At 39.3% G+C, this 13,210-nt stretch overlaps 1 long non-coding RNA gene across 1 annotated transcript in view; it reads left to right on the top strand.

Moving 5' to 3' along the window:
* The first annotated feature begins 949 nt into the window (after positions 1-949).
* LOC113923657 overlaps positions 950-13,210 on the top strand; it is a 52,502-nt gene continuing 40,241 nt past the window's right edge. Inside the window, exon 1 of the long non-coding RNA XR_003520392.1 lies at positions 950-1,011. This is a non-coding gene — a long non-coding RNA (uncharacterized LOC113923657). The remainder of the gene's footprint in view (positions 1,012-13,210) is intronic.

Raw genomic sequence — 13,210 nt, 5'->3', positions numbered from 1 at the left:
CAAGGGTGTTAGAGCAGAGGCCTCTCTCAGATCTCTCAGATGTCAGCAGCCCCCAAGAAAGCCAAGCTAGAGTAAAAAACCCTAACCTACTGTCACCAGGAACTATCTGTCCACATGCCCTGAGGATGGATAGGAGGTGTCAATGTGTGGAGACTAGTCTGTGATGGAATTCCAGGGGTGCCTCTTATGGATTTCCTAGAGTCCATTCCTCATCCTTCTGTGAGCAGCACCCCAAGTTTCCTGTTGAGAAATCATCTTTTCCCATGGGGAAGTTGATCAGGGATGAGATGTTCTTTAGGGGCTCTGCCCAGTGCTTCCCAAATTGTGGCACACACAGATCTGGGCCGTTTGTTGAGATACAGATCTTGATACAGGAAATCCAGGGTGCGGACTGAGATTCTGCATTTCTAACAAGCTCCCAAGTGATGCTATAGCTGCTGGCCTAAGTACCCATTCTCAATCACTTGGCAGTCAGATGGTTCCAGATTCTGGAATTAGAATCTGAGCTGAGTGTTGAAAAGCTTGGCATAGCCCAGCCCAGACCTTCCTGCTCTTAGACTTGGTTCCTGCCTATGTCCCTTGTCACTGGCAGGATCCTGTCTGCCTTTGGTCCGGGCTCTCCAGCCACCCCTCCCACCCTCTGAGCTCCCAATATCCCTGCCTAAAAACCCCCTTCCCTTCAGCCAGCCAGCCTTGGATTCTGAAAGATGTGAACCAGAAATCCTATATGATACATTCTCGGAGCCTCAGTTTCCAAGCTATAAGAGTTTCCCAAGCTATAAGCTTCCTTATAGAAACTATAAGTACAAGCTATAAATCCCTAGCGAGAAAATATTCATAATATTAAAATGATCCAGATGCAGGCCCTGTCCTGAGGTGCTGCTAGTCCCTAGGAGGTCCCAAGTGGAGGCTCTGCCAGGACTCTCATGGCCCTGCCTTCCCTCCAGACTCTGCTTAGGGCCAGATAACACAGTAGGATAAAAGAACAAAGGAAGCTATTAAAACTTTCAGGTAAGGGATTGATGTTTTTCTAATTAGCAGTTAATCTTTTTCCTTTTGGGCCTCAGAAGGCCTGTTCACTCTTATTTAAAATATAAATTGTTTGGATTTTCTCATGTAAATAGTTTAATGTAAAATTCTTCACATATGAAAATGTACTTCCATTAACTGACCTCTCTCAAGGTGGTAATGATAGAATTTTCTTAATTCTATCTAATTTTCTAATTACTACTTTCTCAATTTACCCTGTTTTTGCTTTCTTGAAAAGTGATGATAATCATAATAGGAACTATTTATTATTTTTATTGATAATAAAAATTAGGAGCCAATGTTTAATGAGTATTTAGGTGTGCCAAGTAATGAGCTAAGCACTTTATATATTCTGTGTCATTTAATTCTTACAATACACCCTATGATGCAAGATGTGGTATGATTCCCATTTTACAGCTGGGGAAATGGAAGCACAAAAAATTTGGCAACTTGATTGAGATTACATAATGGTGGAGTTGGAAGTGGTATTTTCAACCCAGGCAGTTTAGATTCCAGAGTGCATCCTGGTAACCACTGCTAGACTTGATATATGCTTGCACAAATGTGTGAAAAGGAAACAACCAAAATGGATTGAATCAATAGAACCTGATGTATCCAATACCATAGAACACCGTGCAACTATTAAACAGCCAAGACAGACCTACATGAGCAGGCATAGAAATAAGTCCAAGATATATTGTTGATGAAAAAAGTATGTTACAGAATAAGCTCATTATGTCTTCAAAAAACCCAAAATATATAGATGTCTTTGTATCTAAGTAGAAAAAGGTCTGGAAAATAAAGTACATACCAAATTAACTTTATGAATTAGGATGTGGAAGGGTGGAAATTTTTGCTTTAAATTTTGATATACTTCTATATCCATGAATTTTTTTTACAGCAAGCACATAATATTTAGGAAATTAAGGAAATTTAAAAAAATCTTTTGCTCTATTATGTATATATAAAAAAAAAATCCTGGAAGAATGTACTCCAAACTATTAACTGTTGTCATTTCTGGGGGCTGGAGAGTGAGATGATTTTTATTTTCTATTACATATTTCCATAATGTTAACATTCTTACAAGGGGAATGTATTAATTTTATAAAGTGAAAGCCACAATAAATATATTTTACCAAAGGTATTTTGCCTTGGTAAGGAGACTTGATAAGAAATCCATGGCATCTTGTTTTGAGAGTCCTAATTGCATTTCCCCCAGCAACATAATTCTTTATTCCCATGTATCACTGTTATTCAAATGAAGGTGATATTTCATTTGCTAAAAATCACCCTATAGTTGAGCTCAACTGTGTTCAGATTGCAGGAATTGGACATTTCTTCAATTGGAATCCTTTACTGGGGCCCAGACTCCAAAACAAAATGTATAGAAGTGTTGAATCACTGTATTATACACCTGAAACTAATATAACACTGTATGTTTACTGGAATTAAAATAAAAAAATAAAACAACAACAACAAAAGAAACCAAATCCCCTAAGGCTGAAGTGAAGTGTGGCCCTTCTTGGCTCGTACACAATTAGTGGTACCTGAAGCATGCTCTGCAATGCCTAGTTATTAATCCCAAAGACTCCTGTGAATTATTTTCATTTTTATTTATTTATTTAGGCTCCTGTGAGTTATTTTTATTTTATTATTTTATTTTATTTTAGATTTTATTTATTAGAGAGCTCACAAGCAGGCGGAGCAGCAGGCAGATGGAAAGGGAGAAGCAGATTTCTCGCTAAGCAGGGAGCCCGATGCGGGCTCAATCCCAGGACTCTGGGATCATGACCTGAGCCCAAGGCAGACACTTAACCAACTGAGCCACCCAGGGGCCCCCTGTGAGTTATTTTAAAGAGATGATGGAAATATCAAAAACTATTTAATAGAGGCAAAACAAACAAAGTAATAGAGGTTAGTTACATGTGGAAAATGGAACTGAGGATATACTTTTATATCAATTGAAGTTTTTACAACAGGCACATGATATTGAGGAAATTAGGGAGGAAAATAGGAGAGGCCAGGGCAGACTTTAACTTTTTATTTTGTTGTTTTGTGTTTGGATTTTTAAAAGGAATAGCATATATTACAGTTATAATAATTTATTTTTATAAAAAAGATGATATATTTATATTGTGCATGTGGTGTTTTTGAATCCATGGTACCTTGGGGACCTTCTTAGACTGTTTCTAAGTTGACAAAATGAAGTATTCTTTGATAAAAAAAACAAAACTATGTAGAATTTGGCCATTTCTTTCCTTTGCATTTTTAGACAATGATTGTATTCTACAAGAAGGGTCAGATTTGTCAGTAACCAAAGAAAGCGAAGTACTAGGAGGAGAGAGTAGGGTACAAAAAGACTTCCTTTTTGGTACCTTTATGTTGAAAACTTAGGAAATTTATACTAGATCCTGGGAAACATGGCATGTTAAGGAGAGCATTCTCTATATGACACTTTTGGTAGCATGTGTAACAACCTAAAGGAAAGGATCAACAATTCTAGTTGGAGCCCAAGAAATAGCTCTCTGGGAGCAGGGCCCCCCTATATTCTTCTGTGTATCACAGCCAGTCCACATACAGAGCCTGGCCTGGAGTTGGTCCTTCACAAAGAATGAAAGGCAAATGAATACTGTGTATAAAATCTACCCACAGTGTAGACTCTTAGACTTGTGTTCTAATCTTGATGCCTCTGTTTACTACTTTGTTGGCCTTGGCTGAGTTACTATACCTCACTCAGCCCCATTTCCTCATATAAAATGGGTATAATCATAATTATATTTAGTTTTCAGGACTTTGTAAAGATTTAATGAGGTAATACATGTGAATTGCTTAGTGAAGTGCCTTGTACATGACAAGCAATCAATGAATGATAGCTTTATGAATTGTATTTCTCCTTTGGATTTCCAGTTTTAAGATGAAGAATAGGGGTGCCTGGGTGGCTCAGTCATCAAGTGTCTGCCTTCGGCTCAGGTCATGATCCCAGGGTCCTGGGATTGAGCCCTGCATCGGGCTCCCTGCTCAGTGGGGAGTCTGCTTCTCCTGCTCCCACTCCCCCTGCTTGTGTTCCCTCTCTTGCTATGTCTCTCTCTGTCAAATAAATAAATAAAATGTTAAAAAAAAAAGTTCACCTCTTCATTCTTGTGGTCTCATGGTAGGTAGAGTGTACTGCCTTACTCCTTTACTTTGAGTTTGGCCATGTGAATTGCTTGGCCCTGTTAGCCGATATGAAATGAGCAGAGGCTTGAAATAGGCTTGCATGGTTAGTTTGCTCTCTTGGTCTCCTGCTTTTCACCATGAGACAAATATACCATGGGTAGACCCTGGTGTAAGGAAGATGAGAGACATGTGGAACAGACCTGAACCCAACATGAGGCTTGGAATCAGGCCCAGCAGAGTCCAACTTACAGATGGAAGAAGCAAGAAATAATGTTTGTGCTATATGCCATTGCAATTTTGTGGTTGTTTGTAAGGGAAAGAAGCTAATACAAATACTGACTTATGGAAGTCCTCCCCAGAAGAAAAGTTGGTTTCCTACTGTTTCATTATGCAGTCAGGGGCACCAACTGACAAGCACCTCCCATCCTCACACTTTCAATCAGCTTTTTAATGCAGTAATTATACAAACAGTGCCTAACTCTTGGTTTGGTTCAGGTCATGATGTCAGGGTCATGAGATCGATCCCTGCATCAGGCTCTGTGCTCAGCAGGGAGTCTGATTGAGATTCTCTTTCTCTCCCTCCCCCTCCCTCCTGCCCTTCCTCTCTCTCTCTCAAATAATTTTTTTAAAGGACAGCCAAGGATCACCAGGCATAAGGAAATAAAGCAATGCAGAGAGTAGAACAAAACATGTTTTAAAAGCTATAATTAGGGGCACCTGAGTGGCCAAGTCAGACTCTTGGTTTTGGCTTGGGTCATGCTCTCAGGGCTGTGGGCTCGAGGCCCCCATCAGGCTCTGTGCTTGGCATAGACCCTAGACTCTGCTTGAGATTCTCTTTCCCTCTATTCCTCCCTACTGCTCTCTCTCTCTCTCTCTCTCAAATAAATAAATAAATCTTTAAAAAGCTATAATTAATATTCTTGAGATAAAGAAGATATATCCACAAGCCAAGGTCAAGGACAAGATGCTATTGTTATATGGGGAAAAAGATGGAAACTTCAAGGAATAAGAAAGAGCTCTTAGAAACTCAAAATAGGATAGTTGAAATGAAAAGTGCAATAAAAGTATTGGAAGTTAAAGCCAAGTAACTGTTGTTAAAGCCAAACAACTGTTGTTGTTAAATCACCAGGAGAAGATAAGAAAATTAGAGGATTGATTCAGGAAATCCAAAACCTGACTAATTAGGAATTGCAAAAAAATAGATCAAAGATAAGAGAATTATCAAGAAATGATTCCAAGAATGTTTCCAATAAACAAAATTCACGAGTCTCATGATTGAAAATGTCCACCAAGTATCCATCATGGTCACAAAATTTCAGAATACCAGAGAGAGAGAAATTTCTAAAAGCATCTAGAGAAAATACAGGCCATGGTCAAAGGATCAGTATTTAATGGTATGGCCTTTTCAGCATAGCATTAAAAGCAAAACATTATGAAGTAATGCTTTAAATTTCTGCAGGAAAATGGTTTCTGAGCCAGAAATCATTCAGTCAAATGTAAGAGCAGAATAAAGACATTTAAAAACCTACAAAGTTTCAAAAAACTTTCTTTGTAACTGATGTACTCCACTTAAAATATATATATAAGAAATAATGAAAAGAGGATATCATCAGATCAAGGAAACAGGAATCTAATACCAGGGCTGCCTAAATGGCACTTTTGTGTGAACTATAAAACAATTTCCCCTTTTAAGGATGAATTAGAGAAAGGGTTCCCTCTAGCCAGTTGCAGCTGCCAGGATGCACATCTTTGGTAAGCTAAGGATGAATTAAATTTTATTGCCCCCTCCACTGGGCACAAACTGAGGTAGCTGTATCAATATGGAGACTGAAATCTCAAGATTTCAGTTGTTGCAAGCTAAGATAGCAAGTCTTCCAGTTTGGAGCAGAAAGACAAAAGTCTCCAGGAGAAAATTATCTAGGAAAAAAATGAAAATAATATATTTGAATGAATGGAAAATATTACTGATAGGCATGTGGCAGGTAGTATAGAATTTGGGTAAAATTTTCCCCTTTTTAATTTAAATTCAATTAACATATAACATATTATTTGTTTCAGGGGCACAGGTCTGTGATTCATCAGTCTTATACCCAGTGTTCATTACAACATATACCCTCCCCATTGTCCATCACCCAGTTACCCCATCCTTCCACCCCCCTCCCCTCCAGCAACCCTCAGTTTGTTTCCTATGATTAAGAGTCTCTTATGGTTTGTCTCCTCTGGTTTCATTTTTTCCTCTCTTCTCTTATGATCCTCTGCCTTATTTCTTAAATTCCACATATCAGTGAGTTCATATGATAGTCTTTTTCTGATTGACTTATTTCACTTAGCATAATACCCTCTAGTTCCATCCATGTCATTGCAAATGGCAAGATTTCATTGTTTTTGATGGCTGCGTAATACTCCATTGTGTGTATATATATATATATATATATATATATATATATATATACCACATCTTCTTTATCCATTCATCTGTTATTGGACATATGAGCTCTTTCCATAGTTAGGCTGTTTGGGACTGGGTAAAATTTTTAATAAGTACATACAGGGTTAAGCAAATGGAAAAAAGGCAATTATGAACTATAGGAAAAGATAAAGGAATAACAGAAACAAGGTATGCTTCAGTAAACAAATTTATGTAGTCATAGTAATGTGATATAACTATATATTGGGGGGATGAAGAGAAGGGAAAAGAAGTTGCTGGTCTTTGAGAGAGCTAATTCCTATATAGCAGAGTGTGAAGTCAATAGATAATGGTTTTTTAAAAAAAAAGATAAAGCAAGAAATGGCTGTATATTATTTAGAAATGTGGAGATTGATGCCAGGGGAAGTAGCTGAAACTGTTGAGTATCTACCTTAGGGGAGAGAGACTTGGAGATTTGTTTTTTTTAATAAATATAACCAGGTGTTACTTTGATGCTAATAAAAACTAATTTTAGGGGTGCCTGGGTGGCTCAGTTGGTTAAGCATCCGGCTCTTGATTTTGGCTCAGGTCATGATCTCAAGGTTGTGAGCTCAAGCCCTGCATTGAGCTCCATGTACAGCAGGGAGTCTGCTTGAGAGTCTCTTTCTCCCTTTCCTCCTCCCCCCATGCTGTCTATTTCCCTCTCTCTAAAGTAAATAAATCTGGGGTGCCTGGGTGGCTCAGTTGGTTAAGTGTCTTGATCTCGAGGTCCTGGGATCAAGCCCACGTTATTGGGCACCCTGCTCAGTGGGGAGTCTGCTTCTCCCTCTCCCTGCCCCCCAACTCTCTCTCTCACTCAAATAAAATAAAATCTTTTAAAAAATTAATAAATCTTTTAAAATAATTAAAAAATAAATTTCCAGAAAAAAATTTATTTCCAGGTCCAGATATGAAATAATTTCACGTACCCGGGAATATTTTTATCAAGGTGAAGGACCTAGAGTTGTCAGGCCAAACTCAGTGCGGTTACTCTCACCAGGGCTTTAGGCAAATAACACATTAACAGAAGTTGGTCCTTGGCACCCATGCTTTATGCCTTCTACTTTTTGACAGCTCAGTACTTCCTGGGACTGTAGAGGATTCTTGTGGGCCACTGGGTGTCCAAATGTCCCCATTAGCAAATCCACATGTATACCGGCTGCAAAAGAGATTCACTGGCCGGAGTCTAGTCCTACTTTTTTTCACTTAGTTTTTCAGCCTTGGGGAAGGCTGAAAATCCACTTTAACTCATAATCTACTTGACTATTGGTTTAAAAATCACCCTAGAGGGCGCCTGGGTGGCTCAGTTGGTTAAGCAACTGCCTTCAGCTCAGGTCATGATCCTGGAGTCCCGGGATCGAGTCCCGCATCGGACTCCCTGCTCAGCAGGGAGTCTGCTTCTCCCTCTGACCCTCTTCCCTCTCATGCTCTCTCTCATGCTCTCTCTCTCAAATAAATAAATAAAATCTTTAAAAAAAATAAATAAAAATCACCCTAGAGAGTCCTCAGAGGAATTACAAAATTGTATTAGGTAAAAATAATAAAAGGGGCATTATTGAGTAATGTATGAAGGAAGGAAAACTTTTTAAAAAGATAAGTCAGTTTAAGACATTAAGAACTCATTTTGGAATTAAGATGGTATATGTTTTTTAAAAAACTACAATTAAAAAAGCTATTTGGTGGACCTACAGGGGGTAATTTGGCATGAAACTTTGAAAAGAAATGATAAAAGAGGGGCGCCTGGGTGGCTCAGTTGGTTGGGCGACTGCTTTCGGCTCAGGTCATGATCCTGGAGTCCCGGGATCGAGTCCCACATTGGGCTCCCTGCTCGGCGGGGAGTCTGCTTCTCCCTCTGACCCTCTTCCCTCTCATGCTCTCTCTCATTCTCTCTCTCTCAAATAAATAAATAAAATCTTTAAAAAAAAAGAAATGATAAAAGAGTGTTGAACTGATTAAATAAGATATGGTCAGAAAGTTCATGTTTTGATTAATTATTGTAAGAAGGAGAGAAAGGACCATTAATTGACAAATAATTACACTGCTGTCAACAATCAACCAAATTAGGACCAGCAGTTGCTGGTAAAAGAAGAGGGTACAGCAAAGGCTTCAAAGCCTCTTAGAAGTCTGTCAAACAAGTAAATTAAATTAATGGCTCTGTTAACTAAAAGTTAGAGGTTTCTTATAAAAGCAGACCACAAGCTCCATGAGGACAAAGGCCATGTCGTCTCATTTGCTGCTGTAGCATACAGCAAAGCCATATCATAATTAACTGTGGAATAAATGACATACAATATTTGCTCTAAATGCTAATTTTTTCTGATTTAGTAATATAACTACAGGATTTTAATTATAGATATATCAATAGATTCCTTTTTATATCAAAATGAAGAAATAATTGGGGTTATAATTTGAATTATCACCATCTAAATAGTAAAAAATTGGGGTTGCTTGATTATTCAGCCAAAGCAATCAAATCCTTGCCACTTATTAACCCTCTTTTGTAGCAGTCTGAAGGCTGAGGTAGCACATTGGTTGTAACCTTAAAAACTTTTGATAAAAATTAAATCACTGTAATGAGATACTGTTACTATACATGCACCAACATGGCTAAAATTAAAAAGACTGTTGATTGATGTCAGGGTAGGGTTGTCTCTGGGTGGGGAATGTATTAACTGGGAAGAGGGCTTTTTCTAGGGAGATAGAAATGTTCTATATGGAATGGATGGTGGTCACCCAGAGGTTATACATGTATAAAAGCCCACTGAGTTGGGGGGCACCTGGGTGGCTCAGTCTGTTAAGCGTCTGCCTTCAGCTCAGGTCACAATCCCAGGGTTCTGGCACTGAGCCCCGAGTCAGGCTCCCTGCTCACTGGGGAGCCTGCTTCTCCCTCTCCCTCTGCTGCTTCCCCTGCTTGTGCCCTTTTGCTCTCTCTGCCAAATAAGTAAAATCTTTAAAGAAAAATCCACTGGGTTGTTACCTTTAAAAATTGGTGTATTTTATTATACATAATTATGACAATAAAAATGGCCTCAATTTCAAAATCACAGACATGTGGTAGATTTCTTGAGGAATGAATAAATAGAACAGGCAGAGGGAGGAGAGTAGAGCCTTCAAAGCACTTAACCTCCACATTCCCTTTGGCTAAGTGGGGAGAATAAAGAGTGTAGAAACTAATAGAAGATAGGTACATCTGGTATTGTTCATAAATGAATCATCTAAGCAAAAAACAGTTGAAATTGTACCTCTTCTGCTCTGAAGACTTAAACACTGTTCTCCTGTCCTTAAAGATCCACTAAGAGAAAAGCTTCTGTAAGAAGGAGGCATATTTCAGAATACCCATTTACTGAGTTACAGTGAGAACCGAAGTTCTCATACGGACAGACCTGCATACTTGTGGCCTCACAGTCAGCACATTCTGGCCTAGTGACCAAGCTGCAGGAAAGACAAAGAGATCATTTTATTAATTCACCATGTGTGCCATCAAGGCCAGGATGGGACACCCAAGTGGTGGGCAGCATCTCCTTTAAGCTGGTCTCTGCAAGCCTCAGAGAGTTGGTCTGGTGGACATGGCATCAGAGCAAGAAGAGCTGGATAGCTCCAAGTGTCTTAGCCTCAGCTGAGGGGCCCTCGTGCCTTCTTCACCACAGGCATGGCCTTAACAATGGAACCAGAAATACTTGAGGTCCACCTCCTAAGATGCCTCACATCAGTGAACAATGGCTGTCACTCTGTCTCATTTATTGCTGCATAAAAAAATGACCCTTTTATTTTGTTGGCAATTTTGTGTGTCAGGAATTCAGGAATGGCCAGCTATATGTATATTGCCTCTGATCTGTATGGCATTAATTGGGACTGGTTGGGGCAGGCAGTGCTGGAAGATCCATTTCCAGAATGGCTCCCAAACTCACACGTCTGCCACCTCTACGCTCCTTGTTCTCCTCACCCCCTCTTCACGTAGCATCTCACCCTCCACAGATTCTCCACACACCTTGGGATAAATGTGAGATGGCCATTCATATATATATGCAAATGTTGAATAGGAAATACTTAAGTTGGGAATTTAGTGGAACAATTTGGGCTGGAGATATAAACTTGGGAATTATTATCAAATTATAGGTGACCAATTATAGATGGTCAGGAATCTGGATGAGTTCACTTAGAGAAGTCCTAGGACCCTACCCTGGGGCTCTTCAACACTTAGAGGTTGGAAAGATAAAGACGGTCCAACAAAAGAGCCTGGAAATGAGCCGCCCATGAGGTGAGAGGAAAATCAGGAGTGTGGTACTCCAAAAGCCAAATGGAGAGACTGTTTGAGGAACGAAGCTATAACTTTGTCAAATACTTCATGTAAATTAAGTAAGGTGAAGCCTAAGAACTGACCATTAGATTTAGTGATGAGGTAACCCATGACCTTGATTAGAGTAGTTTTGGTGAAGTCTGGGATGTGGGGAGTAAAAGCATGATTGGAGTAAGCTCAAGAAAAGGGACCAAATGTCTATCAATGGATGAATGGATAAACAAAATGCAGTATATTCATACAGTGGAATATATTATTCAGCCATAAAAAGGAATGAAGTACTGAAACATGACATAGATGAACCATGAAAACATTTTTTTTAAAGATTCTATTTATTTATTTGACACAGAGAGAGAGAGATAGTGAGAGAGGAAACACAAGCCAGGGGAGTGGGAGAGGGAGAAGCAGGCTTCCCGCCGAGCAGGGAGCCCGATGCGGGGCTCGATCCCAGGACCCTGGGATCCTGACCTGAGCCGAAGGCAGATGCTTGACGACTGAACCACCCAGGTGCCTCGAACCATGAAAACATTCTAAGTGACAGAAGCCAGACACAAATGTCCATATATTAAATGAAATGTCCAGAATAGGCAATTCCAGACAGAAGGTATATTAATGGTTTCCAGGGACTGGAGGAGGGGAAATTTGGGACTGACTGCTATTAGGTACAGGGATTTTTAGGGGGTAATGGAAATGTTCTGGAATTAGATAGTGGTGGTGGTTGCAGAACTCCATGAAAATATTATATGCTTCAGTATAAACCCCTGAATTGTATACATTTAAATGACAAATTTTGTTATACAAATTGTATGTCAATAAAAAAATTTAAAAAGAGAATGGGAGGAGAGAGCATTAAGACATAAACAACACTTTTGAGGAGCTTTGCTGTAAGGAAAGTAGAGAAATGACAGTATCTAGAAGGGGAATGGGTCTTTTTTTTAAGATGGAAGATGTGTGTGTGTGTGTGTGTGTGTGTGTGTGTGTGTTAATGTTTCATTAAAAATGGAAAAATTTCTTATACAGATGGCCTTGGATAGGAACACTGAGAGTTGGTCCAATGTAAGAAGAGGAAAGGTAGATTATACTACATATGGATGAATGTATAGTGTAGTTATGTGTAAATATGTACTATGTACGGATGAGTGTTGATGAATATAGATATAGATGTCTGTGGTGAGGGATTTGGAGGAGTTTTTGGGTTTTCTCCTGACTGCTTCTAATTTCTCAGTGAAGCAGGAGGCAAGAAGCAAGATCATCAGTTGAGAGTAAAGATGGGCAAGGAGGTGGTAGAGATTTGAAGAGAGAGAAGGAAGTGTGAAGGGGTCATCTACTGGATGTGAGATGTTGAATTGAAGGCATCTTATAATTGAAGGCAATTATAAGAGAGTCCCTGTTTCCTTACATCCTAAACCGTACTCTTGGATAACGAGACTTTTGAAATGACTCATGTTGTGAATTTAAATGGACTAATACACCTAAAGGAATTTGAATACCACTTAGCACAGAGCAGGTGCTCAATAATTCTTACTATTTGCTAAGATGACAGGTGAAACATATTATCTCATTAAAATTTTAATTTGGGTCTTATGAATTAGGCTAAACATTTTCGAATTTTTCAGTGGCACTTTTTTTGTAAACTTATTACATCTTTTGACTATTTTAAAAAATTGGAAAGGGGCTCCTGGGTGGCTCAGTCAGTTAAGTGTCTGACTCTTGATTTCAGCTCAGGTCATGATCCCAGGGTCCTGGGACCCTGGGAACTCTGCATCAGGCTCTGTGCTCAGCAAGGAATCTGCTTCTCTCCCTTTCTCTCTCCCCCGTCCTCTCTCAAATAAGTATATAAATCTTTAAAAACAAAAGATTCTCTCTCTCTCTCTCTCTCTGACTCTCCCTCTACCCCTCTCCTTGCTCTCTCTCTAAAAAAAAAAAATTAGTCCTTTATTGATTCATTTTTATTATCCTTTTTTTAAATAAAGATTTTTATTTATTTATTTGAGAGAGAGCACAGAGGGAGAGTGAGAGGGAGAAGCAGACTCTCCACTGAGCAGAGAGCCCAATGTAGGTCTCCATCCCAGGACACCAAGATCATGACCTGAGCCAAAGGCAGACGCTTAACCAACTAAGTCACCCAGGTGCCCCTATTATTATTATTTTTTTTAAAGATTTATTTATTTGAGAAAGAGAGCAAGTGAGTAGGGGGCAAGGGCAGGGAAGAGAGAGAATCTCAAGCAGACTCCCTGTGAGTGCAGAGCTCAATGCAGGGCTCCATCTCATGACACATGAGA

The sequence above is a fragment of the Zalophus californianus genome, chromosome 15 (genome assembly GCF_009762305.2).
Source record: "Zalophus californianus isolate mZalCal1 chromosome 15, mZalCal1.pri.v2, whole genome shotgun sequence".
Lineage (NCBI taxonomy): Eukaryota > Metazoa > Chordata > Mammalia > Carnivora > Otariidae > Zalophus > Zalophus californianus.
The sequence above is the reverse complement of the archived record's forward strand: the minus strand, read 5'-3'. Positions and strand labels throughout refer to the sequence as shown.